This window comes from Styela clava, chromosome 8, assembly GCF_964204865.1.
Source record: "Styela clava chromosome 8, kaStyClav1.hap1.2, whole genome shotgun sequence".
NCBI lineage: Eukaryota > Metazoa > Chordata > Ascidiacea > Stolidobranchia > Styelidae > Styela > Styela clava.
The window spans coordinates 8,273,330-8,300,524 of NC_135257.1; the positions used below are offsets into that span (position 1 = coordinate 8,273,330).

At 33.7% G+C, this 27,195-nt stretch overlaps 2 long non-coding RNA genes across 2 annotated transcripts; both read left to right on the plus strand.

Moving 5' to 3' along the window:
* The first annotated feature begins 2,101 nt into the window (after positions 1–2,101).
* On the plus strand, positions 2,102–4,124 carry LOC144425774 (uncharacterized). The gene is made up of 3 exons (XR_013477646.1): positions 2,102–2,209; positions 3,006–3,067; positions 4,007–4,124. It is a non-coding gene; the product is annotated as an uncharacterized LOC144425774 (long non-coding RNA).
* A 4,094-nt stretch (positions 4,125–8,218) lies between these two features.
* Positions 8,219–22,259, plus strand: LOC144425775 (uncharacterized). Its single transcript, XR_013477647.1, has 5 exons — positions 8,219–8,261; positions 8,859–9,004; positions 10,888–11,113; positions 15,429–15,543; positions 21,173–22,259. It is a non-coding gene; the product is annotated as an uncharacterized LOC144425775 (long non-coding RNA).
* The last annotated feature ends 4,936 nt before the right edge of the window (positions 22,260–27,195 follow it).

Below are 27,195 nucleotides of genomic sequence, written 5' to 3' on the forward strand. Positions count from 1 at the left end.
ATTTTAACCCATATAACATCTCATTCCTGGTCGCAATTCTTTCTTCGGTGTGACATCATGAACTTTTAATCAAAAAATCGTCTGATTTTTCAATCCTGGCGTGTCGCCAATTTGCAACGGTACGACTTAACCGGGATACCGGTAGGTGCTCGCCACTGATACAGTCTAGTAATACTGTAATAATTAGTTCAGAAGATCCAATGTGCTGCAAAGACACACAAATAGGTTCGAAGTTCACGATGCAAACGAAGAGACTTTATTAAATTAGTGTAAAATCCACGCTTAAAGCAGATAACATAAGAGCGACAAAATACGGTCCTTACTCAGCGACAGCAAAAGCAAAGAAAACCGAACACTGCGTACGCAGCACAGTTCACAAATGCAGTGGTGGTTGGAGTCGAGTTACTGGATCAAACTATCGGGCGAATTAGGGCTCAGACTCCAAACACCAATGCATATACATTAACTAGACAAGAAATACAAGTAAAATAATAAAACAATAAAAAATAGAACAATCCAGTCCCGCCACACTATGTACAAGTATTTACTGACGGTTCGAAAAATCGATTTGGCGTAGGTGTTGCATATTATGTGCCTCAAGCGAAAGTAGAGAAAAAACTGAAATTACATCATAAAAAGTATTAATATTCCGTGGCAAAAAAAGTTTGGGAAGCGCTAGCTTAGGTAGGGATAGTGGGAGGAAGCCGCCAGCAATCATCTGGTACTAAATTATCCCCTACTAGATTTGAACCTGCGAATCCAAGCGGGGTAATCTTAGGCTTGAATTCAAGCGTAGTCCTAAGGCTTAGCACAATGCGCCACTCAACGCGAACGTAGTCAACTGCAGTGCACTGGCTGACATAGATACTAAACACATTAATATACGTCTATACCCTTACGCTGGATGACGAAATCTCAGGTTTGTTCTTTATGGCCGTACATACCTGTATCATGATCGCTTTAAGTCTACTGTAGAGACAGACTCAAAGTGCTTCATACAGAACTAGAGTCTCCGTTAACTATTCGTTTACTCAAAATGACATTAATAAAATTTAAGAAGCAGCAAATACATCCGAGTTATTAAATAGAGTAATTTCAAATCACTTATTAATATCAATCGGTAAGTAACACATTGTTATTGTTACGTTCTTATTGTGGGGCTCCGTAAATAACAGTCTATCTATTCACGAGCTCCATAACACCAAATATGTGAATCAGTCGTTGTCGTCGGTATGCACTTGTATTGAGCAGTCAATTACCGTATTTACTTCACATAGAACCGTGATTAATGCTGTTGCTGATGTTATGTCTCTGCCGTTTGGTTTGGGCGGAGAAATTACCTTTACTGTAGGGATAGGCATCGAAACAACATCACATTGTGACTCCACCTTTAAGGACATCGCCGGCACGTTATTGTATGTAAACATTCTTGGCTGCGAAAGTCAATGAGCTAAGATTTGTACGTCAATTTAGAGAATGCATTGATATAACGCTAAACACGCCGTTATTCTTTCATTGAGTGGAAGGATGGTTACATTTTTGATGACATCCACGTGCGCGTTTCTCGACAAATATGAAAAGACAAATATAATGGAAATGCTGGATTCTTTGTACTAAGCTCCCGTCACTGATGTATAAATGTGAGATCTGAGATGAACGGTTCCATTACGTTTGAACCCGTGTACATTTGAACCCACGACAATTGCACCTGCGTACTGTTGCACTTGTGGATTTTTTCGTTTTACGGTTATCTGAACCCATACTAACCATAACCCATGGGTTTAGCACCCGCATATAGATTGAACCCGCGGATATACACATGGGTTCAAATGTACATGGTTCAAATGTACGTGGGTTGAAATGTACGGTCACCGAAATAAACACCCCCGAAAATACTATGAACTAGGTATTATGCGATCAGAAAATGTATGAAGCAAATCCCAACCGTCATCTTCATTTTGCAACTTTGAGATCACGCGTTAGAAGCGTGATCGGCTCATAACGGCAACCTGGAGTAATTAAAGTAATCAGTTAAAAATATTTGATTACTAACAACCAGTTAGCTTTTTTCGTCAAATATTTGTGCGCGGGAAACCACAAGCGACATCGCAGTCACAGATGTTCGTCGTAGGATGAGGTTCGATTTTGTGTAAGATGTATGGATAAGCTGACTGTTGGGTTATGACAGCGAGTTCGAAACGATATTCAGGTGAGCTAAATGTTTTTTTATACTTATTGCTTTCATTTTTCTATTGTATAAGTGGTAAATTAGAGGTTTTCGGGCCTATACGAATTGAAATTATTAACCTAATACAGACGTCTAGATTATTGGGTGATTCTCTTTTGTATCGAACTCACTAACATCGGGTTTCATCGTTTCCTCACAACTGGTCGAACTTTAAGGCTATATGGCAATACATAGACTTATCATATTAAGAAACTTAAACGTAATATACTAATCTACGTCACTACGTAAGCTGCATTCAACAGGACAAGATTTACATGAATGTATTGCATAACTTTCAAAACTTTCGCAAATGTAGCGCAAAATCAATGGTTTATTAGAGATTCGCGTAGCCTTTCCACTTTCATATTTTATTGTGTATAGGGTACTCCCATAGTATTCGTACCAAGATGGCGCACAACCTGAACACAGTATGTGTACCTGGTTTGGGTTCAAGTTGTGCGTCATCTTGAATTTCCAGCACGATCTGCATTCCTAACTTAAACTACCGAGATGGCGCACAACCTGAACACAGTATGTGTACCTGGTTAGGGTTCAGGTTGTGCGCCATCTTGGTAGTTTAAGTTAGGAATGCAGATTGTGCTGTAAATTCAAATTTTTAAATCATTCCTACCCCCAAATTGATAATTACTAATATGTCACTTTAAAATGTGGCGGGAGCTTTGTGCAGAAAATCCGATAGATTCAGCCCCGCTGTTCATTGAATATGCTAGCTACAGTTCTGCGACAGTTTATTTATCAATATTTTAACTTTTTTCAGATACAAAACTATTAAAGGTTGAAGATTCAAAGACACAAAGTAACGAACGAGGAATAATACAAGTAAATATCATTTAAACATTTTGTTTGACTTTTTCGCCTATTTCATTCCTGTACACCACTGTTTTCGTTTAGAATGCTAAACAATTAGATGCGAGCGCACCGCGTCTCGGGTCTTGCGATCAAAGTCGGCATCGTTATGCCACATATTTGATCGTGTGTTTTCCCTCGAGATTTATATTTTCACAAGTTTTAATAATTGTCTTTCGAATCAAAATTCCAAAAAAGTAAGACCCACGTTCACGTTTAAAATGATAAATAGTTCGATGCGAGCCAACATTGTTATGCCGCTTATTTTATCATGTGCATTCTATCGAAATTTAAGATTTAGATTTTGCAAGTTTTAATAATTGTGTTTTGAAGCAGAAGTCCGAAATAGTACTATAAATATAGTACCTTGTATCAAATTGGTGTACTCTTTGCGACCCCTAAGATTCGTTGCTCGCTTCTCTGCTGGATAGCGATCTCCACTTTGCGATCCCCACCGTGAACAATGTGATAATTCTACAAGTTACTGATCAGAGGTAATTAGTCATATATTCCACGAAACAGTTATAAAAGTTCATTGGGTATTTTACTGTTATTGTAATATTTGCAACTCGTGCAGTTTGAAAACTACACCTGATATGTTATAAAATATTAAGCTGAATTTATGAAATTGAATGATTACATATACCTGTAACTGTAAAGTCGATGAAAAGCAATTTCTATGGTAATCTATAATATTTGAAATTTAATGGCAATCCTGAATAAATTTTATTCGTCTAAATTTACCCGTTACATATTTTATTGAAACTAACGTCTATTTTTTGCTTTGCAGTGTCTCTGTCAAATAGCATTTGTGTGAATTAACTACTTGACATAGTTGGCTCAACGAAATTTAGTTTGAATCAAATTTACATTTGGCTTGCACAAAATCATGACATATATATTGATTTTCAGCTTAAAACACTGCTTGAAAGTTGACAGGACAATTTATCATTGTACCAAAAGGAATTCGTCAAGTGCCAGCTTTTCATCACCGAGTGAGATGGAGGCCTATCAAGTCTGAAAAGCAAGTATGTAACCAAATCATTTGAAATCTTTTCATTTTAGATGTCTATAGTATAAATAAATGATATATTGTATTTTTTTCGTGAAATCTACGGATAAATATTATGTTCAATATATTGAGTATGAGCTCAGTTTTGGTTTGTGTGTCAAATGAAATTTTCTAAAAATTACAATCTCAAAATTTCATAATAACATGATACGCACAACTACCGTTTTATTCTGGCTATTGAGTCGGCCCAGTGAATAAGGCTAGGGCCATGTTTTAGAAATAAAAATTAAGCTTTTTTTTGTACCCGCCCAATAGTCGAGATACAGGAATGCATTAATTTGATCTTATTTTTGTCAGTTTGGGCACCAATGCGCGCTCATAATTGTTTATGGCAAAATCTGTTAAACCAAACCATGCTCATTACGTAGAATCGCGGAATTAAAAATTCTGTCCTACGAATTAACTGTAGCAATATCCGGTGAAAAATAACATAGTCAGTACAGCGCAGGGGCTAACTGCTGTGTTGTCCCATCTGCTGTCGTTTCGTTTAATCGTCCAAACCAAAAGGCCAATTACTATCTTGAAATGTCAGTCTATTTAAAGGTTATTAGGCCAGCATAAATAAAAGGTGTTTCACCGCTATAGGGTGTCACGTTGTGATTACGACAACAGTGAAATTTTTTCATAGTGATACTTTTAGTTCAGCAGTGTATATCTGCAGAGGAACTGGAAGAGTTTGAACTATGCCTCGTTAAGTGCAATTCGGTTAAAACACAACCCCAACTTAATAACCATGCAAATATTAAAACTTATTGTTTACCTTGTTGTTTATCATAGGATGCCCATATATCAGTGATTCTCAAACCCTATAAGATGCAATAAATGAGAGATAAGATGATAAGATGATAGATAAGATGCAATAGTGACGCAACAGTGAGCGTTTTCGCGGCCAATCGGACACTTTTCACTTGGAAAGATTTTTAGACCTGGCTGTAATCATTGGCTTGCTTTCGTGGATTTTCAGTTTTTGTAGCATTTCTAGATCTTATGTATAAATCAAATAACTCGATGATTATTTTAATTTCTATAGCATTTTAATTTTGTTCCAGTAATCGAAAATAGTCTCGAAAAATGTGGCGATCATCTCAAGCAGCTACTGCACCTTACATCCTCAACGATTACGACCCGCTTTGAAAACTTATCAGAAATCAAAGCCTAAATAAATAGCTGTTCGGCTAGGGTGGGCAAAATGGAATTTTTTTTCGAATCGAATGATTTGAATATTTTTTTTATACATAACAGGGATCCAGAACTTCGGAGGTCGATACTCCATTCGGAAATTAATAGAAACATTAAAAAGTCGGCAATAAAGCGTTTTTTAATTGGTAATTTTATCATAATTGCTGATTGTCTTTGTCACCGCGATCGTTTTGGCGGCGATATCCTAAAGTTGGTATTCTATATTTCTGCCCTTTCTCGTTTTTGCAAGAATAAGCGGTCGCCGAATATCAAAATTTCATATTTCTAGTATACCCTTGCGTTCACATCAGCGACAGCTGTTGAATACATTTAAGGACTAATTTTAGAACCAAATTAATTCTATTCTGAGTTTTATCCTCTGCCTTGGATTCGATCTTCCTTATCACCGCTTGTAAATTAACCGTGCATGTTTAAAGTGAACGGTAACCGAGATGCAGATATTTATTATAATGATATTTGAGTTTCTCATGCTTTTCTATGGTGTCCGTGTTATTTTAGTATTAGATAGATACACCTAGCAAATTTACGATTGCGTGAATCCTGCATGTTGATTTAAAATAGCGATTAAATAAATTGGCAATAAAGGCATTTCTAGGCCTTTGTGTCTAATAGAGGGTCAGACTCTAATTATACCTAATTCCTTCAAGTTTTATCGTTTTTTTTTTCAACAAAACAACACCCCTATGGTTATTATAGCTAAAATACTTACTGAGTAATGCTCAATTTTCTTTACGGAATTTGCAAATTCAGCACTTCGCTTAATGATTTCGATTATGTCATACCTTGAGACTTAATTATTACTGCCCAAATGCTTCAAAATTTAACAATTGTAATCATTTTCGATGATAATAGACGCAACAATTCGTGAACGAGTCAGTGCTTTAAAGGGAGTAGGACATGACATTTCTTATCCGGTTACAACTTAATGAGTGTTTTCCATACAAGTAACTCATACCAGCTTTTGGAAAAAACTTTTGGTCATTTTTAAATCCATGCTATTTACATAACTAGAGTGTTTTAACGACCTAAAATCGCCTTTTTCACAATGAAACGCCTAAAAGTCATTTTAACATTTAATTTTAAGCAAGTTTATGTTCGGTAATGCAAGAAATGGCTAACGACATGCCACCAAGCATGCCGAGTGTAAATCTGGGAAATTTATTTTAAATACCTAATCTGGTTTGACGTTTCTAAATTTACGGAACGGTCGGTACGTTTTTTTTTTGCAAAATGATGAATTGAAAGGATACGTTAGGTGCAAAAATAAGCATATAACACCATAACGCAAAGACGACTTTTCAAATTTTTCAATTTTTTTCTGATAGCGAGCGCCTTTGGGAAATCTCGCACAATTCACGATTGAGTTGGAGACGCTCGAGTTCGGTGTCCAAGCAGAGCGGCGCAGGTCACGTGGTACCGGATATCCGAATCGTAAAATGCCATTCGAATATTTTATTATTCGAAAATTTTGCCCAGCCCTAGTTGTTACGTGTGTTGTTGTTACGCTGACTTAGTATTTTAATTACGCGCTGAAGGTTTGTTGCTATTTTACCTTGCGTTGTTTGTGTGCGGCTCTTCATACCTTTGAGGTTTGAAATGGGGCTCTGGGACTAAAAAAGTTTGAGAACCACTGCTATATATATTAATATGTCTGACATTTTTGAAATCGTAGTCCTGGTCTTTTTCATTAATCTGATGAATACAAATGGTAGTTGACACTAACTAACATACTATATAAAGTAATCAGGCTAATTTTTTAAATGTAACTGTGGCTCATTGTGACCTGTACGCTCGGGTAGTTCACAGTTGATATTCATGCCAATGATGTTCCCAACTAGTTCAAACTGGAATCGTCCCAAATTTCCAATAATTATATTATAAGAGTGAGTCATACTACTGTGAATTAAGATAGCCGTTAATCTTACACCTTAAAGAACTCGTGTTTCAACTAAATTTTCCAAAAACGATACTGTATAAATCATATTCAACCAAGTGTAAACTCCTTTTTGGTTCTCATCCCCTTGGTAAAAGTCCTACGTTATCATACCATCCATGTTCATGTCTATTTAAAAATAGAGAAATAGAAATGTGTGTCCTATTTTCCCCATTGTTAGTGCGGGTCACGTCATGTTATGCCTAATCATGTGTATTGAGAAGAGCTTAATTAATATAAACTCTCCTATAGAATTTCTACTGAAAGGTCTCTTTCATATACGTCACTCCACGTCAATATAAGATATAGTAGTTTCGAAACTCTAGAATTCTTACTTTTTTAATTAGATATTAGAAACTTTGGTGTCGCTGCTCGATAACCGGTTCCCCGCTACGTCCCTTCCCCAGTAAAACGGTGTAAATTTTCTCTGTGTCTTATTTTATGGTTGTGATACTTATTACTGGTTGGAAAAAAAAACTTGACTTGACTTGATTATTCGTGTATCTTACCCCCTTTGGTACTAGTTAACCATGACATTCGTGTTCACATGTGTTTCGAACTAAAATCGCATTAAGTTTCCAATAACGATATTATATGAGTGAGTAGAATCAAGTGCACCAATATGCATCAATATAACCGGGAATCGTACACCCTTTAGTACCGGTTAACAATGGGATTTGTGTCGAAAACTAAAATTTCGAAGGTTACTATATACATGAGATCCCACCAATTGTAAATCTACTATAGTCAGCCTATATCCCTATTGCTAGTAGCCTTATGTTCATAAGCGTTTGAATCTGGGAATATATTCCTTATTTCGCTATCGTTTATTCCCTGGTTATGATCTGTCATGTTCTTATATTTATATATATAATGTCTAAAATGTCTTTGGCTGAAGTTATTTATAGATGTATATTTTCAGGCCTCTGGGATGGGAAGGAAAGTCTATAGAGAACTTGAAGGTAAAATATAACACACTAATAAATAATTTACTAGTTAAGATTTAGATAATGAGATACAACATAGCACACTGACAGATCATTCTGAATAAGTAATATTTATAATGTTGAAAATCTGCAAAGAATATAGAATGAACGTAAATGAATATCAGTACAAGTTGTCGTCCTTGTATCTTTAGAATAAGCATAGCTTATCACAAGAGCGTGGACAATTTTTTCGAGGGGCGTAAAGGTAATTAGAAACAGAAATATTTGTTAAATTTTATCTTTTCCGCCTTATTTTTGATATTTACATTTCTTAATAGCCGTATTTTCAACGTGCTTTTGAATGAATATAAATATAATTTATATGATGTGTTGCAATATTATACACTGACAGATCATTCCAAAGTAATGTTAGTAAATAAGGGGGAAATCTGAATAATTTGTCAATGAACTGAAAATTAATATTTTTATTTTATGTATCCAAAGTATAAGCATAGCTTCTCTGTGCTCCTGTCAATTTGCATTTTCAGTAACTTATAAATCTAAAACTTAATAATGACTTAGTTCGAACAACTATATTTATTCAAATCAATATTATACAAAATTTACGTGCAGTTCATTATCTCGCATAAAGTTCAGCTTTCTGAAACTCTGCTTGAAAGCGAAAAAGACAGTTTAATATTATACATCAAAAGACATGCGGAGTTATTTGTCCGATTATGCATCACTGAGAGAGGTGGATGATCGAGTCTAAAGGGCAAGTATGTTTTTAAAATCTTCTGAATCTTTTTATTTACATTCATCACAAACAAGTTAGAATACAATATTATAAAAATCGGTGAAGAAATAAATGATAAAGAGGTGAATACGCAACCCAATTTCTTGATTGCGGCATTATAAAATATTAAAATTGAAATATAAAACGGAAGATATCACCATAAGTTTTGTTTTAGCAGTCTCGCAGCAGATTGAAAACGCTTTTTAGACATTGTAAATCACAAAATTTGGTGTTATGTTAGGATTTTTTCAAAATATATACCATAATAGTAACTGAAATCGAAACACAGTAAATTGTTCACGCGATGTACCTTTTGTCTATTTTGATACTAACTACCTATGGAGCCCCTACGACGTTTTCTCGGTATGTGACGATATATAAAATAATTAATGCAAAATATATCGATTGAATTTTTTTCGCAATAATTTAAATTACAATCGTTCGTATTTTTTATATATCTTGGGATATTTCAAACGGTGAAACCTTAAAAAGAATCAGAGTGACAGGCCTGCGGCGGGGCGGATTCAGTGTTGTTACACTTGGTTTCATTGTTCTTCATTTCAAGTCAATTGATTGACGCGGTAATTTTGAGTTGTGATGATTTTATATTGTCGTAAGACGTAAGTCGTCGCAACTGCAGGTTTCATTGAACACAATTGAGCCAATAAATACCGCATTTTAAATATTGCCGAATCCAAGGGTGCAGCCAGGATTTTCCAATGGGGGTTACGTTGTAGCCCGTCTCTGTTTGCCTGATGGTGTTGGTGAATATTTTACAAGTCGTATTTCAAACGTCGACTATTAATCCGTAGTCAGCGGGTACCCGCATTTGGAAATAAAACATCAAAAATTCGGGAAAATTAATTTCAGAGAGAACTAAAACTCGCAGATGTCAGTAGTGTCATAATGGTCAAAAATAAGCTCGCATGTAGCGCCGATCAAATGCATGAAATGTGAAACTATTACTTGAAATTTATTGTTATGAAGTTGAAGTTTTATTTCCATTCAATGATTATTTATCTGCGCCGTGATCACTGGCGGGCAAAATCGTATTTTTTATTCGAGTTAATCGAATATTTTTAACGGACACCGAATAATCAGTATTGTCATTTTGAACGACATCAATTGGGATGTCGGCCGCCGAAACCATCGCCGTGACAATACTTTTTTTTTTCGGATTTTACTAGAACAGTGCGGCTTTTTTTATTTCATAATATTGTCGTAATCGAAGGCCTCAGTGAATTATTTGTCACCGCGATCGTTTTGGCGGCCGACAATCCAATTAATGTTGTTAGACTATATTAAAGCACTTTTTTATTCACTAGTAAATATTAATTATCACGGCGGATATCGGTGTTTATATTTCGGACATGATTGTGAGTTCACAATCACGTACAACAAGTGCATTCACAACACAAATTAATTTTATTATGATTTCTATCTTCTGTGTAGGATTTCTATCACAGTTTGTAAATTACGGTCCCAATTTTAGGCGAACAATACCATCATTATTGACCCCGGGGTGCGATATTTTTGAAGCGGATAGTTGGACATTTCTATGCGTTTAATTTTAGATCGTGTCGGTGTTACTTTTGTGTTAAATAATAAGTACAGAACTTCGCAAATTGGTAACCACTACAATACTCACTGTTGACTGTTCACGAAACTCAACTTTGTTAAAACACTTTTTTAATTGATACTAACCCATGAATAAATCGGCAATAATGGCATTTCCACGTGGTTAAAATAATATTGTTTATGTATTTTTAATATAAGCTTACCTTTGCTTTACCTCTGTTAATAAGCTTTTTTTTTTGTGATTTGTAACTCCAAAACTTGATAATGAAACTATATATTTATTTTCAGTTTTCTAAGTCACTGCTTGAAAGAGTCATTGCATCCAACGGACGTTGTTATTAGTCTGGTACCTCACGGAGTGAGATGGAAGCCTATATAGTGTAAAGAGTAAAGAGCAAGTATGAAATCTTATGTCACTGCTTGAAAGAGTCATTGCATCAAACGGACATTGTTATTAGTCTGGTGCCTCACGGAGTGAGATGGAAGCCTATATAGTGTAAAGAGTAAAAAGCAAGTATGAAATCTTATAAATCTTTCAATTCATATTTTGTCAGGTATAAACTGATATATCATGTTAAATCCCGCTAGTCAGGAAGAACTGCAAATATTTGAATTATCCTCACAAGATGTACATAATATTCCGCCCAATTTTATTTATATAATTTCGTAAAGTCATATAATGCAATGGTTTCCACCCGCTAGTTCACGGAAGGTGTGTGGTTTTTAGCTGGTATGCAATAAATGTTCCTGCTTTGTTAGTTTCGTATGCACAATTCCCGAAAAGACGCGGGTTATGTCTTTGAAACATCTTCGATTGCTATGGCAAACCAAGAATTTTCAACCTGAATCCTTTCATTTTCTATAACCTTGCACGAAATTATGCTTCCCCTTTATAAAGTCTTAATTGGGCGCCTAATTTCAACCATCTGGTACAATGGGGTTTGGCGGGAGCTTTCAGGATAGTGCAAGAGTTCGACAGGCTTGGAATGGTTAGGGTTTAGAATTTGGAAAATCTACGGTGTATTATTTTATTTGATGTTGCCATATCGCTAGAGCAGACAGGTACGAATAGATTTGTTTAAATATATATCCAATTCATATCTAATTTATCAAATTACATTTTCGGTCATTCATAAACCCAAAACTTGACATAGTTCATATAGTTCACATAATGTCATAGTTTGAAAAATTATTGGTACATTCAAATTTTAACCCCCAAGCCGAAATTAGATCGAAATAATTAAATATTTTTCTGAAATCAATCAATTTTTGTAAAATTTACCATCTTCGAATACCACATTGTGCCACTGCAAGTTTTTGTTGAATTAAGTTTTTGGACACGCCAGTGTACATAACGATCGTTTCAATATTATGTTGTTGTTCTTGTTAGTATTCTTCTCTTTCGTCATGATGATATCGCTTGTCTTTACGAATACTGAACAATTGCTTTGAAATTTTCAGTGGGGAAAGATTGATTTTTTTGCCATAAGGCTATTACTTTTACTTATTTCAATAATTTCTGTGGACCTAAAAGATTCGCGTTTTTTATGTGTTGGAATAAAAAATAGCGACACCTTGTGACGTGTTCAAATATTTGAGCACAGCTCTCTTGTTTATATTAGTCCTCGATTTATTGGAATATTCAAATATTTCCCCGCTAGATCGGAAAAGTTTCTTTGAAAAAAGAGAGATTTGATTTGAAATTAATGCTTTCATCGAATTGAATTTAAATCCGTCGTTAACAAATTAGTGGTTGTCCGGCTTGGGTTAGGTTTCGGGTTAGGAGAAATTGAAAAATTTGAAATCTGCATTCAGGGGTGTTTTTTAAAATAAATGCTTTCGTTGAATTGAATTTAAATCTGTTGTTAACTTAAATGCCCAACCCAGATTTGTATTTGGTAAATTTTTATTTAAATACAAAAAATTCTGATAAATAATAATTTATTTCTAAGTCATTGTCGCGTGAATGTCTTAGTCGTACAAAAATACATTTGTGAATGCTAAATGATGTGAATTGTATTTTACTTTGAGTTAAACAGTAAATATGCAAAGTAAGAATGTTAAGCTAAATAGTGGGGTAATGAAAGAAAATGTATTAACAAAAAAGCGCTGGATGTTTCCACGAATTTAAGAAATAAATGAAATGGTCACTTCTAATTCTCCGATGAAGCGTAATAAATTGGTAGATTCGAAAACACGCAACATGAGGACTTTTTATCAAATTTTCAGAATTTTCTGATTTTGTCGCAACGACACTGATCAGTTTGTTCTTCATTAGGGATTGTGAATACTTTAGAATAGTTCTGTTTTATTAGCTGAATTGTTATTTATCCGACGCTGACACTGAATATTCATAGTTTCTAATATGTGTGTTAAAATGGTTTATTTTTGAACGAAAAATTAAAATGTTTTAAGCGTGCTGACAAGCTTGAAAAATCTTAGTTACACTGCACGCATGCCAGGTCATATTTATTAATTCCTCGCTCAATCGTATGTTTTTCTTTTTTAGCTGATCCTCTGCTAATAAGTGCTAATACAATACAATGCAGCAATAATCGCAAAAGTCGTTCAGGTTCATTCTTGAGCCGTTTTTCCAGAGTTTCCATCATTTCAAATTTTTCATTTTGTCAAGGCTAGTTTTTTATTTCACATTTTGTTTTGTCTCTGTACAAAATATTTCATATAGTTTATAATTGTTATCAAATTGCTGTGTTTGATTATTGCTCGATCTGTTTATCCTCGGTTTGTGCGCTCGATATTCCAACGGTTGTTGTTCTGACTCCTTTTCAGAAGGTGCAGTCTGGTTGTCGGGTATTCAATGTAGTAAAAAAAAAGGATTTCCTGTGATCGGTTGCTAAGTCTGTTCTAGGCTGCACTGTTGTATATTATACGCTTACACTGGATATTCAGATTTTCCAGCGCATAGAAAACAGTCCCAAACAGGCTGGCAAGACAGAAAATATCCAATTTACATTGCACACATGCCGAGTCATATTATTTAGGCCTTCGCTTAATCGTTTGTTCCTCTATTGTAGGACATTTATAAACTCGTTTTTCCCTCTCAACTTGCTTCTAATTTTGAAGATGGAGAGTGTTAGAATACTTTAGGATAAAACACGTCCAATCAACTGTTACCTGAAGGCGCTTGTTGGATGTAATTGTGACAAAATTTTACAAGTTTGAGTTTTTAAAAAAAATAAAAATGCGAATTCTACTGATGGCTTTCATGTAGGTACATATCAAAACTCTTATTTTTAGTGCGATTGCTTTAATTAAAATTATATTTTAAAATATGTTAACGTGAATATAAATATTATAGAAAACGAATCTCCCAAATCAAATAAACCCTCTTTGGGTTTAGTACAAAATATACAACGCCGTTATCATTATAAAGAGGAAAATATGGGATACCTGTAAAGAAGAAAAATGTCCGTCCATTTTATATTTCTACGACCATTTTCTGCAGTTCTTTGCGTTTCATACTTTTTCATTTCTGATTGTTGTCAAGACTTTATGATTTTTTTTTACAGTTTTTTGCTCTTGGTTTAAAAAAGACCATAATATTATAGTGTGAATTTTTACACGCATTTTCTACTTGAGTCTCTCGCTTATCGTTTGTTCTCCTTTCCCCCCTAATAATAGGTCATCTATAAACTTGTTTTGGTATCACGATGCCATGAAAATATAATGTCATTTGAACTTACGGGTTATGTTCTGATATTCGCGTTTTTTTACTGTAACTTGGTTCTAATTTTATTGCTCGATTAAAATTAGAAGGATTTTAAGTCCTTATTAACTGAGGACAGCTAAACTAACCCAATATGATATGTTCATTTTACAATATTATTTTTTGCCTTGAATAGTAATTTTTTAACAAATGTTCATATAACTATCGTGTATTATTTACTTGTTTTATTTTATCATTAATTGCGGTAAATTGACTTTTCATTTATTTCAATTTCGGTTTGGAATGATTAAAATGAGTGTTTTACCTTCTGCTTAAAACAAACATCAGTGTCGTTATACAGTCAGTGCTTGTCAAAACTAATTTAAAAAGCTTTCGGTAAAAGGTATCGGGTATCGGTAATATCGGCAATTTTTTTGGTATCGGCATTCGTATCGATATCGGCTAAATGTAGACTGATATTTTCAAGATAATAAACTTTTATTCTATTCCAGAATGTTTTGAAAAGTAGGTTGAAATACTGACATGAAAATTATTTTTTGCTTGGAGTGATCGTGTTCGCGGTATTAGCCTCGTTAGGTAGGAACAATGTTGTTTCCCGACCGCGCGAATAGAAACGGGAATATGATTATGACATGATTTTAGCCATTTACCACCTCAACTAATTTGGCTATTTTTGCAGCCAATTTTTTATATTGACATTTTTAACATTGCACGGGAATTATGAAGAAATATATCGAATGGGAATTTTTCGATGTGAAAAATACAAAATACGACGTTATAATGGGTTAAATTCTGTGCACGCAACTCAGTATGTATCAGTTAGATAGAATGAGTGAACATTTATTTATTTTACCACCCACAGTAGCCAAACCCGAATAGCCAAAGACATAGTTCGAACAACTATATCTCTTCTCTGTATTTCTGTCTTGTGAATCAAATAACTTGATAATGTCTTAGGTCAACGAAATTTAGTTCCACCTAAAATAAGATGGACTCGGTATGCACATAATATGGCATTAAATTGATATTTTTATGTATTTTTATTATAAGATTACCTTTGCTTTACCTCTGTCAAACAGCATTTTTTGGGATTTATGACTCCAAAACTTGATAATGAAACCATATATATATTTATTTTCAGTTTTCTAAAACACTGCTTGAAAAAGTCATTGCATCAAACGGAATCGACAGTGTTAATACTATGGTGCATCACAGAGTTAGATGGAAGCCTATTTATTCTAGAGAGTAAAGAGCAAGTATGTAATCTTATAAATCTTTCAATTCATATTTTGTCCGGTATAAACTAATATATGATGTTAAATCCCGCTAGTCATGGAGAGCTGCAAATATGTGAATTATTCTCACAAGATGTCCAAAATATTTCGCCCATTTTTTTTTTATAATTTCTTAGAGTCATGTAATGCAATGGTTTCCACCCTCTAGTTCACGGGCGAGTGTGCAGTTTTTAGCTGGTATGCGATAAATTTTGCTAATTGGTTAATTTCGTATACACAATTCCCGGAAAGACGCGGGTTATGTTCCCTTTTGGGCGTTCTTCCATCGTTTGACAAGTATCGACGTATGCGCCAGTCGCCAACAATGGGGTTATAATACAGGCAATGAGGGCATTTGCAGCTGCATTAATACAATTGGTCGGGCCTCATTTCATAGTATTTATTGTATTCGTACTTCATGGGTTTATTTCTTTGCCATAGCGTTTTGTCAGTTTTTCAATAGTTTAGAACAGTAGTTTTTAATTAACCAGGGTTAAATCGAATTTTTGGTGTTTGTTGGTGTTGTTCCAGGGATTTGACGAGGTTCCTTTAAATTAAAACAGTTTTATATTATGGGACTTTTCTATCACATTGTCTATTAATTATGCAAATTTAACTACAGTTCATCTCAGATATTCAAAGTTACACTTTCAACAACTAATAAATTAGCGTTTCTGTTTGTATAGCGTTGAGCAGTTGTAAGTTTTAGTGAACCCGTCATCTCCACGGATGTCGAGCGCTCTGGTGTTTCTGCTTATATGATAGTGCCCTTAGATGCTTTCTGATTATGACTTTGAAACATCTTGGGTTGTTATGGCAAGCCAAGGATTTTCAACCTGAATCTTTTAATTTTCTATAACCTTGCACGAAATTATGCTTCCCCTTTATAAAGTCGGGAATTGGGCTCCCAATTACAACCTTTTGGTACAATGGGGCTTGGCGGGAGCTTTCAGGATAGCGCAGGAGTTCGACAGGCTTGGAATGGTTAGGGTTTAGAATTTGGAAAATCTACGGAGTGTTGTTTTATTTGATGTTGCCTTTGTGCTAGAGCAGACAGGTACAAATAGATTTCTTGAAATATGTATCCAATTCATATCTAATTTATCAAATTACATTTTCTGCCATTCATAAACTCAAAACTTGACATAGTTCATATAGTTCACATAATGTCATAGTTCGAAAAATTATTGGTACATTCAAATTTCAAACCCCAAGCCGAAATTAGATCAAAATAATTAAATATTTTTCTGAAATCAATCAATTTTTGTAAAATTTATCATTTTCGAATACCACATTGTCCCACCACAACTTTTTGTTGAATTAAGTTATTTATTCAATCCTCGATTTGATGGAATATTCAAATTTTTCCCCGCTGGGTCGGAAAAGTTCGAAATAATTCAATATTTTTGAAAAAACGTATAGTGCAATATACTAATTATTTAGGTATATTACCACAGTTGTAAATGTTTCTTTGAAAAATGAGAGATTTGATTTGAAAAAAATGCCTCCATTGAATTGAACTTAAAACTTAAAGCTTTAAAATAACAAATAAGTAGTTGTCCAGCTTGGGTTAGGATTCGGGTTAGGAATAATTGAAAAAATTGAAATCTGCATTCGGTGGTGTTTTTTGAAATTAATGCTTTCGTTTAATTGAATTGAATTCTGTTGTTAACTTGAATGCCCGACCCAGATTTGTCTTTGGTAAATTTTTATTTAAATACAAAAAATTCTAATAAATAATAATAATTTATTTCTAAGTCATTGTCGCGTTAATGTCTTAGCCGTACAAAAATACATTTGTGAATGCTAAATGATGTTTATTGTAAGAGTAAAACAATAAAGATGCAAAGTAAGAATGTTAAGCTAAATAGTGGGGAAATGAAAGAAAACGTATCAACAAAAAAGCGTTGGACGTTTCCACAAATTTAAAAAAGAAATGAAATGGTCACTTCTAATTCTCTGATGAAGCGTAATAAATTGGTAGATTTGAAAGCACGCAACATGAGGACCTTTAGGAGGTAAATTTTCAGAATTTTCTGAATTTGTCGCAACGACCTTGATCAGTTTGTTTTTCATTAGGGATTGCGAGTACTTTTGCGGAGCAATGCTGTATTATATAATGATATTTTGCAAAAATCTTAATCTATGTAATGAAGAGAGGTAAATGAACTGCAAAATTCTTGTTTCTAACACCCTTTTTTACACAAAATTCCTCACACTATATCTCCGCCATAACAAAAACGCTTGATCAGATGTTTGAAAGCTGCACAGCAACAGATTCATAAAAAAAACGCAAGTTACTTTTCGGATTTTGTCTCCCTTATATTTTTCATTAGACACGACTTAGTTTTGGTGGTAAAAAATGTAAATCAAACAGCAGGGTTGTACAAATTATAATACAGGAAGACCAGAAAGAAATAACTGGGTGAAAAGTAATTACTTAGTATCTCACGAGCCAACATTGAGTTTCTCGTGGAATTTAATCGTATTTTCAACCATAAATATTAACTTTTTAATATGCTTGTAGGAAGTAAAATGATATTTTCTGTTGTTTGCTGTCTAGTTCAGTTTTATTAGCTGAATTGTTATTTATCCGACGCTGACACTAAATATTCATAGTTTCTAATATGTGTATTGAAATGGTTTATTTTTGAACGAAAAGTTAACAAGGTAAGTTGTTTTAAGCAAGCTGACAAGCTATAAAAATCTTAGTTACAATGCACGCATGCCAGGTCATATTTATTAATCCCTCCTCGCTTACTTTTTTTTGCTCATCCTCTGCTAATAGGTGGTCATTTTGTACACGAAACTGGATGTAATGAAATACAATAATATGCAGCAATAATCGCAAAAGTCGTTCGGGTTCATTCGCAGGCCGTTTTTCCGGAGTTCCTAACATTTTAAATTTTTCATTTTGTCAAGGCTAGTTTTTTCTTTTACATTTTGTTTTGTCTCTGTACAAAATATTTCATATAGTTTTTGATTGTTATTAAATTGATGTGTTTGATTATTGCTCGATCTGTTTATAATCGCTTTGTGCGCTTGATATTCCAACGGTTGTTGTTCCGACTTCTTTTCAGAAGGTGCACTCTGGCTGTCGGGTATCCAATGTAGTAGAAAAAATGATTTCTTGTGATTGGTTGCTAAATCTGTAGTAGGCTGCACTGTTGTATACTTGACGCTTACATAGAATATTCATATTTTCCAGCGCATAGAAAACAGTCCCAAACAGGCTGGCAAGGCAGAAAATATCCCATTTACATTGCACACATGCCGAGCCATATTATTTAAGCCTTTGCTTAATCGTTTGTTCTTCTATTTTAGCTGATCCTCTGCTAATAAGTGGGCATTTATAAACTCATTTTACTACTTTAACTTGCTTCTAATTTTAATGTTGGAGAGTGTTAGAATATTTTAGAATAAAACACGTCCAGCTAACTGTTAACTGAAGGCGCGTGTTGGATGTAACTGTGACAAAATCATATCAGTCTAAGCTTTTAAAAAAATAAAAATGCGGATTCTACTGGCTGAAACTCCTATTTGTAGTGCGATTATTTTAAAATCAAATTCTAAAATATGTTAACGTGACTATAAATATTAAAGAAAACAAATCTCCCAAATCAAATAAACCCTCTTTTAGTTTAGTACAAAATAAAACGCCGTTAACAATATAAAGAGGAAAATATGGGATACCTGTAAAGAAGAAAAATGTCTGTCCATTACATACTTCTACGAACATTTGTTTCTGTAGTTCTTTGCGTTTCATGCTTTTTCATTTTTCTTGTTGTCAAGACTTTATGATAGTTTTTGATTTTACAGTTTTTTGCTCTTGGTTTAAAAAAGAACATAATAGTATAGTGTGAATTTAAAAAGTAGGTTGAAATACTGATATAAAAATCATTTTTTGCTTGGAGTGATCGTGTTTGCGGTATTAGCCTCGTTAGATAGGAGCAATGCTGTTTCCCAACCGCGCGAATAGAAACGGGAATATGATTATGAACTGATTTTAGCCATTTATCAGCCCAACTAGCTCAACTAATTTGGCTATCTTTGCAACCTATTTTTTATATTGACAATTTTAACATTACATGGAAATTATGAAGAAGTATATCGAATGTGAATTTTTCGATGTGCAAAATACAAAATACGATGTTGGCATGACATAAAATTATGCGCACACAACTCGACTTATCAGTTGGATAGATTGAGTGAACATTTATTTTTTTTACCACCTACAGTATCCAAACCCTATGAGTTTTCTAACCGAACACCGATATAATTAACATCAGTGTACAATGTATTTAAATAAAAAAACGTAGCAGGATCCAAAACATTAATTTCTTTTTATCTGAAATATGGCTTTTTCAAATTTGAAAAATTGTGTGGCATGAATAATGCTTGCAAACTGTTACTTTAACTTGTTTGGACTGAACACCTGAGATAATAATTACATAGCATGTAAATGTCGGCAATTTCTGCTTTAAAATATTAATATCGTCGTTTTATCGGTGTTGTCGGATTGGTATCGGCGACAAAAGGTATCGGTACATCTCTTAGTTGGAATCTCTAGTATAATGTAATGGACGTTAATGTATTGTTTAAAATAGATATACACTTCATGCGTTATTGTATCAAATAATATGTTGTAAAACAATGTACTCTTTTACTGCAAACCTCGTATGATATCAAATACCATCTTTTTTAAGCCATCTCAAGCATGTAATAGTATGTTACACATACCACTACTAAGATTTATTTCCTCAGCAACAGACAAAGTTAAATTGTTTTCTTCCGTATATATATTTGACCCGGGGTTATTTCAAAAGTTATCGGGCGTTGTACTTTCAGTGAATGACCGCTCATAGACATCTCTCTTTAAGGCAATTCATCTTCTGTTCGTGGGGAGAAAAGAGGCATGTTGGCTTCAACAAAATCTTGTATCGGTTTTGTCTCCTCATATTCTTGTTTGTTTATAGTTATTTCGGATCATTGCAGGTCGGCTATTTAAAAGTTAATTCTCATTGGAAGTTTGTCGTTCAAGTAGTGTTAATTTAATTGCTGTAATAATCGGATTGTTTGCTTGTTTTATATTTTGGTTAAATGATAGGGTTTATTCAAATTGCATAAATTAATGTTGCTATTGTTTGCATCTTTTGGAATTAAGTATGTTGTAGACATACTTAGGTTGGTCGTAAACTTTAGCAACCCAATACATTATGACCGAGTATGACAGATGTCCCAATATATTGGCTTATGTGAAAAGTAGAGTTAATTGTTTTGGCTTCTACATTATGCGTTTCGACCTCTACAATGATCATTTTTATCAGCACACTATTTGACGTTTTTCATCACATATTATTCGTACTTTGGTTCATGTAGACTGGATATTTCATTGCCAGTAACAGACTTCAATCATATTCAAAGATGTGTAGTTGTTAATATCGAGAAAACTGGCAGGTTATAAGTCTTAAGGGAGTTGATGTCGCGCAGCGTCACCGCCCAACACGTTATAGGCGTTTTGTAGAGCCTCATCATACGTAATAAGTTGCTCATAATTTACTTCCTTTACTATAAAAGTGCATAAGAAATAAATGTATATATAATTTTACAGGATTCTTCAATTATGGAACTTGACGAATCTTTCTGTTTTTCAAAAGAAAATACAACTCAATTATTTGAATAAGAAGAAGAGTTTTATTAAACATAACTGAGATGTGCTAGCCAACAAATGCATCGAGTCCACACACAAGACTTTGATATAGAAAAATAGACTGATGTTTGAGACTGTATTTCATTGCCATACGTACTTTAAGCTCGTATGTATGTGCACTGATTACTAATATGTGATCGCAAAAAAATGCATTGGGCAGCACATACACATGTCTTTTATATCAAATAAGACTGTTGTTTAAAACTATACCAAAATGTCATACACACTGTAAAAGAATTGTATGCGGAAGTTTAACATGGGTCGACCCGTGAGGAACTAACTATTTATGTAATTTGAATAATTGCAAACGGATTTTTTATTGTATATTTATTAATGAATTGAATCATAGCTCAGAAAAATAAATACAATTGTTATTTGTATTCTAACACCCTGCAATGCAATCCTGTGTTTGATGTTCTGTTATGAAAAGTTTAAAATGATTCTTTCGTTTTACGTTATATTTATATTTTTATTACTGTTATTGTATATTACTGATTCATTAATTATATTGTCGTTTATTACTGATATTGTATATTTTTTAATAAGCTTTTTTTGTAATATGCTGTTTCTATATTTAGCAATCTTATTTGTCATATTCATTATTTTATATTGTATTTTTGGAGATATTTTCAACAGGTAAACAAGATATCGTGACAACGACAAAGGAAGAAAAGTATTAACAGGGCTTGCCATCTATAGTGTTAATTTTGATTTTAGTCGGTATAATATTTTTCTAAAGAAATTAATACTGATACAATATTGCACGAAGTATGATGTTTATTGCTGATATTGAATATTTATTAATAAAGCTTTTTTAGTAATATGCTGTATCCATATTTTCCTATCTGTGTTTGTCATAATCATTAATTTCTCTTCTATTTTTAAGATATTTTCAACAGGAACCAGGATATCGTGACACCGACAAAAGAAGAAAAGTATTAACAGATCTTGCCATGGCTTTTTTGTTATTAATATTTTATTTGGTATAGATAGATTTAGACCCATTCCCGCCATTAGGAATAATAGCGTTTTTATTAGGCTTAGATATTTTTATTGTTATTCTAGTTTCTCAGGCACAGAACTATGAAGGGACTTGGAAAATTAGGAAAAGACTGATGCAAAGAATATCTACAAATTACATGTAAATATTTTTACTAATTTTATTAGGCTTAGATATTGTTAATATTATCTTAGCTTCTCAGGCACAGAATTTTGAAGGCACTGGAGAAATTGAAAAAAAGAAGGAATCAGAGACAAATCTGAAAGTCCGGTAAGTATGTTACAAGTGTTTCATTAGTCAGGCTTTCTCCTATCTAGTGTTCATTTTGATTTAAGTTCGATATAATACTTTTTTGATTATATTAATACTGATACAGATTCCTATCTGTGTTTGTAATAATCATTAGTTTCTCTTCTATTTTTAAGATATTTTCAACAGGAACCAGGATATCGTGACACCGACAAAAGAAGAAAAGTATTAACAGGGTTGCCATGGCTTTTTTGTTTGTAATATTTTATTCGGTATAGATAGATTTAGACCCATTCCCGCCATTAGGAATAATAGGGTTTTTATTAGGCTTAGATACTTTTAATGTTATTCTAGCTTCTCAGGCACAGAACTATGAAGGGACTGGGAAAATTAGAAAAAGACGGATGCAAGGAAAATCTGCAAATTACATGTAAATATTTTTACAAATTTTATTAGGCTTAGATATTGTTAATAATATCTTAGCTATTCAGGCTCAAAATTTTGAAGGAACTGGAGAAATTGAAAAAAGACGAAATCAGAGACAAATCGGAAATTCCGGTAAGTATGTTGCAAGTGTTTCATTAGTCAGGCTTACTCCTTCTATCTAGTGTTCATTTTGATTTAAGTTCGATATAATACTTTTTTGCTTATATTAATACTGATACAGTAATGCACGAAGTACTATGTTCATTGCTGATATTGAATATTCAATATTATTTAATAAAGCTTTTTTCGTAATATGCTGTATCCATATTTTCCTATCTGTGTTTGTCATAATCATTTATTTCTCTTCTATTTTTAAGATATTTTCAACAGGAACCAGGATATCGTGACACCGACAAAAGAAGAAAAGTTTTTACAGGGTTGCCATGGCTTTTTCGTTTTTAATATTTTATTTGGTATAGATAGATTTGGACCCATTCCCGCCATTAGGAATAATAGGGTTTTTATTAGGCTTAGATATTTTTAATGGTATTCTAGATTCTCAGGCACAGAACTATGAAGGGACTGGGAAAATTAGAAAAAGACGGATGCAAGGAAAATCTACAAATTACATGTAAATATTTTTACAAATTTTATTAGGCATACATATTATTATTATTATCTTAGCTTCTCAGGCTCAAAATTTTGAAGGCTCTGGAGAAATTGAAAAAAGACGGAATCAGAGACAAATCTGAAATTCCGGTAAGTATGTTGCAAGTGTTTCATTAGTCAGGCTTACTCCTTCTATCTAGTGTTCATTTTGATTTTAGTTCGATATAATACTTTTTTGATTATATTAATACTGATACAGTAATGCACGAAGTACTATGTTTATTGCTGATATTGAATATTTAATATTATTTAATAAAGCTTTTTTCGAAATATGCTGTATCCATATTTTCCTATCTGTGTTTATCATAATCATTAATTTCTCTTCTACTTTTAAGATATTTTCAACAGGAACCAGGATATCGTGACACCGACAAAAGAAGAAAAGTATTAACAGGGTTGCCATGGCTTTTTTGTTTTTAATATTTTATTTGGTATAGATAGATTTAGACCCATTCCCGCCATTAGGAATAATAGGGTTTTTATTAGGCTTAGATATTTTTAATGGTATTCTAGATTCTCAGGCACAGAACTATGAAGGGACTGGGAAAATTAGAAAAAAGACGGATGCAAGGAAAATCCACAAATTACATGTAAATATTTTTACAAATTTTATTAGGCTTACATATTATTATTATTATCTTAGCTTCTCAGGCTCAAAATTTTGAAGGCACTAGAGAAATTGAAAAAAGACGGAATCAGAGACAAATCTGAAATTCCGGTAAGTATGTTGCAAGTGTTTCATTAGTCAGGCTTACTCCTATCTAGTGTTCATTTTGATTTTAGTTCGATATATTACTCTTTTGATTATATTAATACTGATACAGTAATGCAAGAAGTATTATGTTCATTGCTGATATTGAATATTTATTGTTAAAGCTTTTTTAGTAAAATGCTCTTTCCATATTTCCCTATCTTATTTGTCTTAATCATTATTTTCTCTTCTTTTTTTGAAGTATTTTCAACAGGAACCAGGATATCGTGACACAGACAAAAGAAGAAAAGTATTAACAGATCTTGCAATGGCTTCTTTGTTTTTAATATTTTATCCGGTATAGATAGATTTAGACCCATTCCCGCCATTAGGAATAATAGGGTTTTTATTAGGCTTAGATTACTTTAATGTTTTTCTAGCTTCTCAGGCACAGAACTTTGAAGGCACTAAAGAAATTAAAAAAGACAGATAAAAGGAAAATCTACACATTACATGTAAATATTTTCACGAATTTCATTAGGCATAGATATTTTTAATGGTGAGAAGTTCAATTAAGTGAATTTTATTATTAATTTCGATTCTATTGAATATTTTTATTAAATGGTTTTTGTTTTCAGAAGATTACTTACCGAGAAATAGAAGAAGCCGAACAAGATCTGTGAAGACAATCACTATGAGGTATTATATAATGCATTAATGACCGGGTGGGTTTTTATGATTTTGACAAGCCACTATTTGTGGGAGTCAACCTTTTGATTGTTCACTGTGGTTTTATTGGTATAGTCATGTATCCGTTTGGCATTTAAATATGGGCATAGGGCGTTTCAGATTTTTCTGGAGCGCGATAGGACCCCATCAACAAGTCCTAACGAGTGGGAAAACCGACACCCCTTGGGTCCACATGGAAGCTCGGTATTATATTTTGACATTTTAGAAAATCCTTTTTTATTTTATTTATTAAAAAATGCAATGTTACTATATGCAATTGAATATATATTACTGACAAATCTATTTAGATTATTTAAATAAATATGTGACTACTCCACTTACTTTGCAATATGTTTTAGTTGTATTTTGCATATATATAATAAATGAAGAAAATATATCTGTATAATAAAAAAATTTATTTGCTTTGATAAATTTTGAATGTCTTGTTCTATACCGTTTCGAAATGGCAGAGCTAGTCCACAGTTAAAGTGATAAGTGATATTAGATACTAGACAAATATTCCGAAAGACTATCACCAAAAGAAATGCAGTGAGAGGCCACCAAGAAACTTCATGCATGGGTAGTGAGCATGATCAGTTTTACTTTGCAACTTCATGCATGGATGAGCATAGTCAGTTTACTTTGCAACTTCGAATTGCAGTTTTGCAACTTCATGAATGGGTGCGCATAGTCAGTTTTACTTTGCAACTTCATGCATGGGTGAGCATAGTCGGTTTTAATTTGTAATTTCATGCATGAGTGAGCGTAGTCGTGTTTATTCATCGGGTTGTACTTTGTAACGCCGTGCATGGGTGAGCGTACTTTGTTTTACTGTAACTTCATGCATGAGTGAGCATAGTCATTTTTATTTCGTATCGTCATGCATGAGTGAGCGTAGTCGGTTTTACTTTGTAACTTCATGCGTCATGCATGAGTGGGCGTAGTCGGTTTTAATTTGTTATTTCATGCATAAGTGAGCGTAGTCGGGTTTATTCATCGGGTTGTACTTTGTAACGCCGTGCATGGGTGAGCGTAGTTTGTTTTACTGTAACTTCATGCATGAGTCAGCATAGTCATTTTTATTTCGTATCGTCATGCATGAGTGAGCACATAGTCAGTTTTACTTTGTAACTTCATGCATGAATGAGCATAGTTAGTTTTACTTTGTAACGTCAAGCATGTGTGAGCGTAGTCAGTTGTACTTTGTAACTCCATGCATGGGTGAGCGTAATCAGTTGTACTTTTTAACTCCATGCATGGGTGACCGTAGTCAGTTTTACTTTGTAGCTTAATGCGTGGCTGAGCGTAGTCAGTTTTACTTTTTTAACGTCATTCATGCATGAGTGAGCATAGTCAGTTTTACTTTGTAACGTCATGCATGAGTGAGCGTAGTCGGTTTTACTTTGTAACTTCATGCGTCATGCATGAGTGGGCGTAGTCGGGTTTACTTTGTAACGCCATGCAGGAGTAAGTGTAGCCAGTTTTACTTTGTAACTTCATGCATGAGTGAGCACATAGTCAGTTTTACTTTATAACCTCATGCAAGAGTGAGCATAGTCAGTTTTAGTTTGTAACTTCATGCATGAGTGAGCATAGTCGGTTTCATTTTGTTTGTAACTTTATGCATGGGTCAACGAGTCAGTTTTAATTTGTAAATTAATGCATGGGTGAGCGTAGTCAGTTTTACTTTTGAACTTCATGCGTGAGTGAGCGTAGTCAGTTTTACTTTGGAACTTCATGCATGAGTGAGCACAGTCAGTTGTACTTTGTAACTTCTTGCATGGGTGACCGTAGTCAGTTTTACTTTGTAACTTCATGCGTGAGTGAGCGTAGTTAGTTTTACTTTGGAACTTCATGCGTGAGTGAGTGTAGTCAGTTTTACTTTGGAACTCTTTGCCTGAGTGAGCACAGTCAGTTGTACTTTGAACTTCATGCAAGGGTGACTGTAGCCAGTTTTACTTTGTAACTTCATGCATAATTGAGCGTAGTTAGTTTCACTTTGTAACTTCATGCGTGAGTGAGCGTAGTCAGTTTTACTTTGGAACTTCTTGCATGAGTGAGCACAGTTAGTTTTACTTTAAATTTCATGCATGGGTGACCGTAGTCAGTTTTACTTTGTAACTTCATGCGTGAGTGAGCGTAGTTAGTTTTACTTTGGAA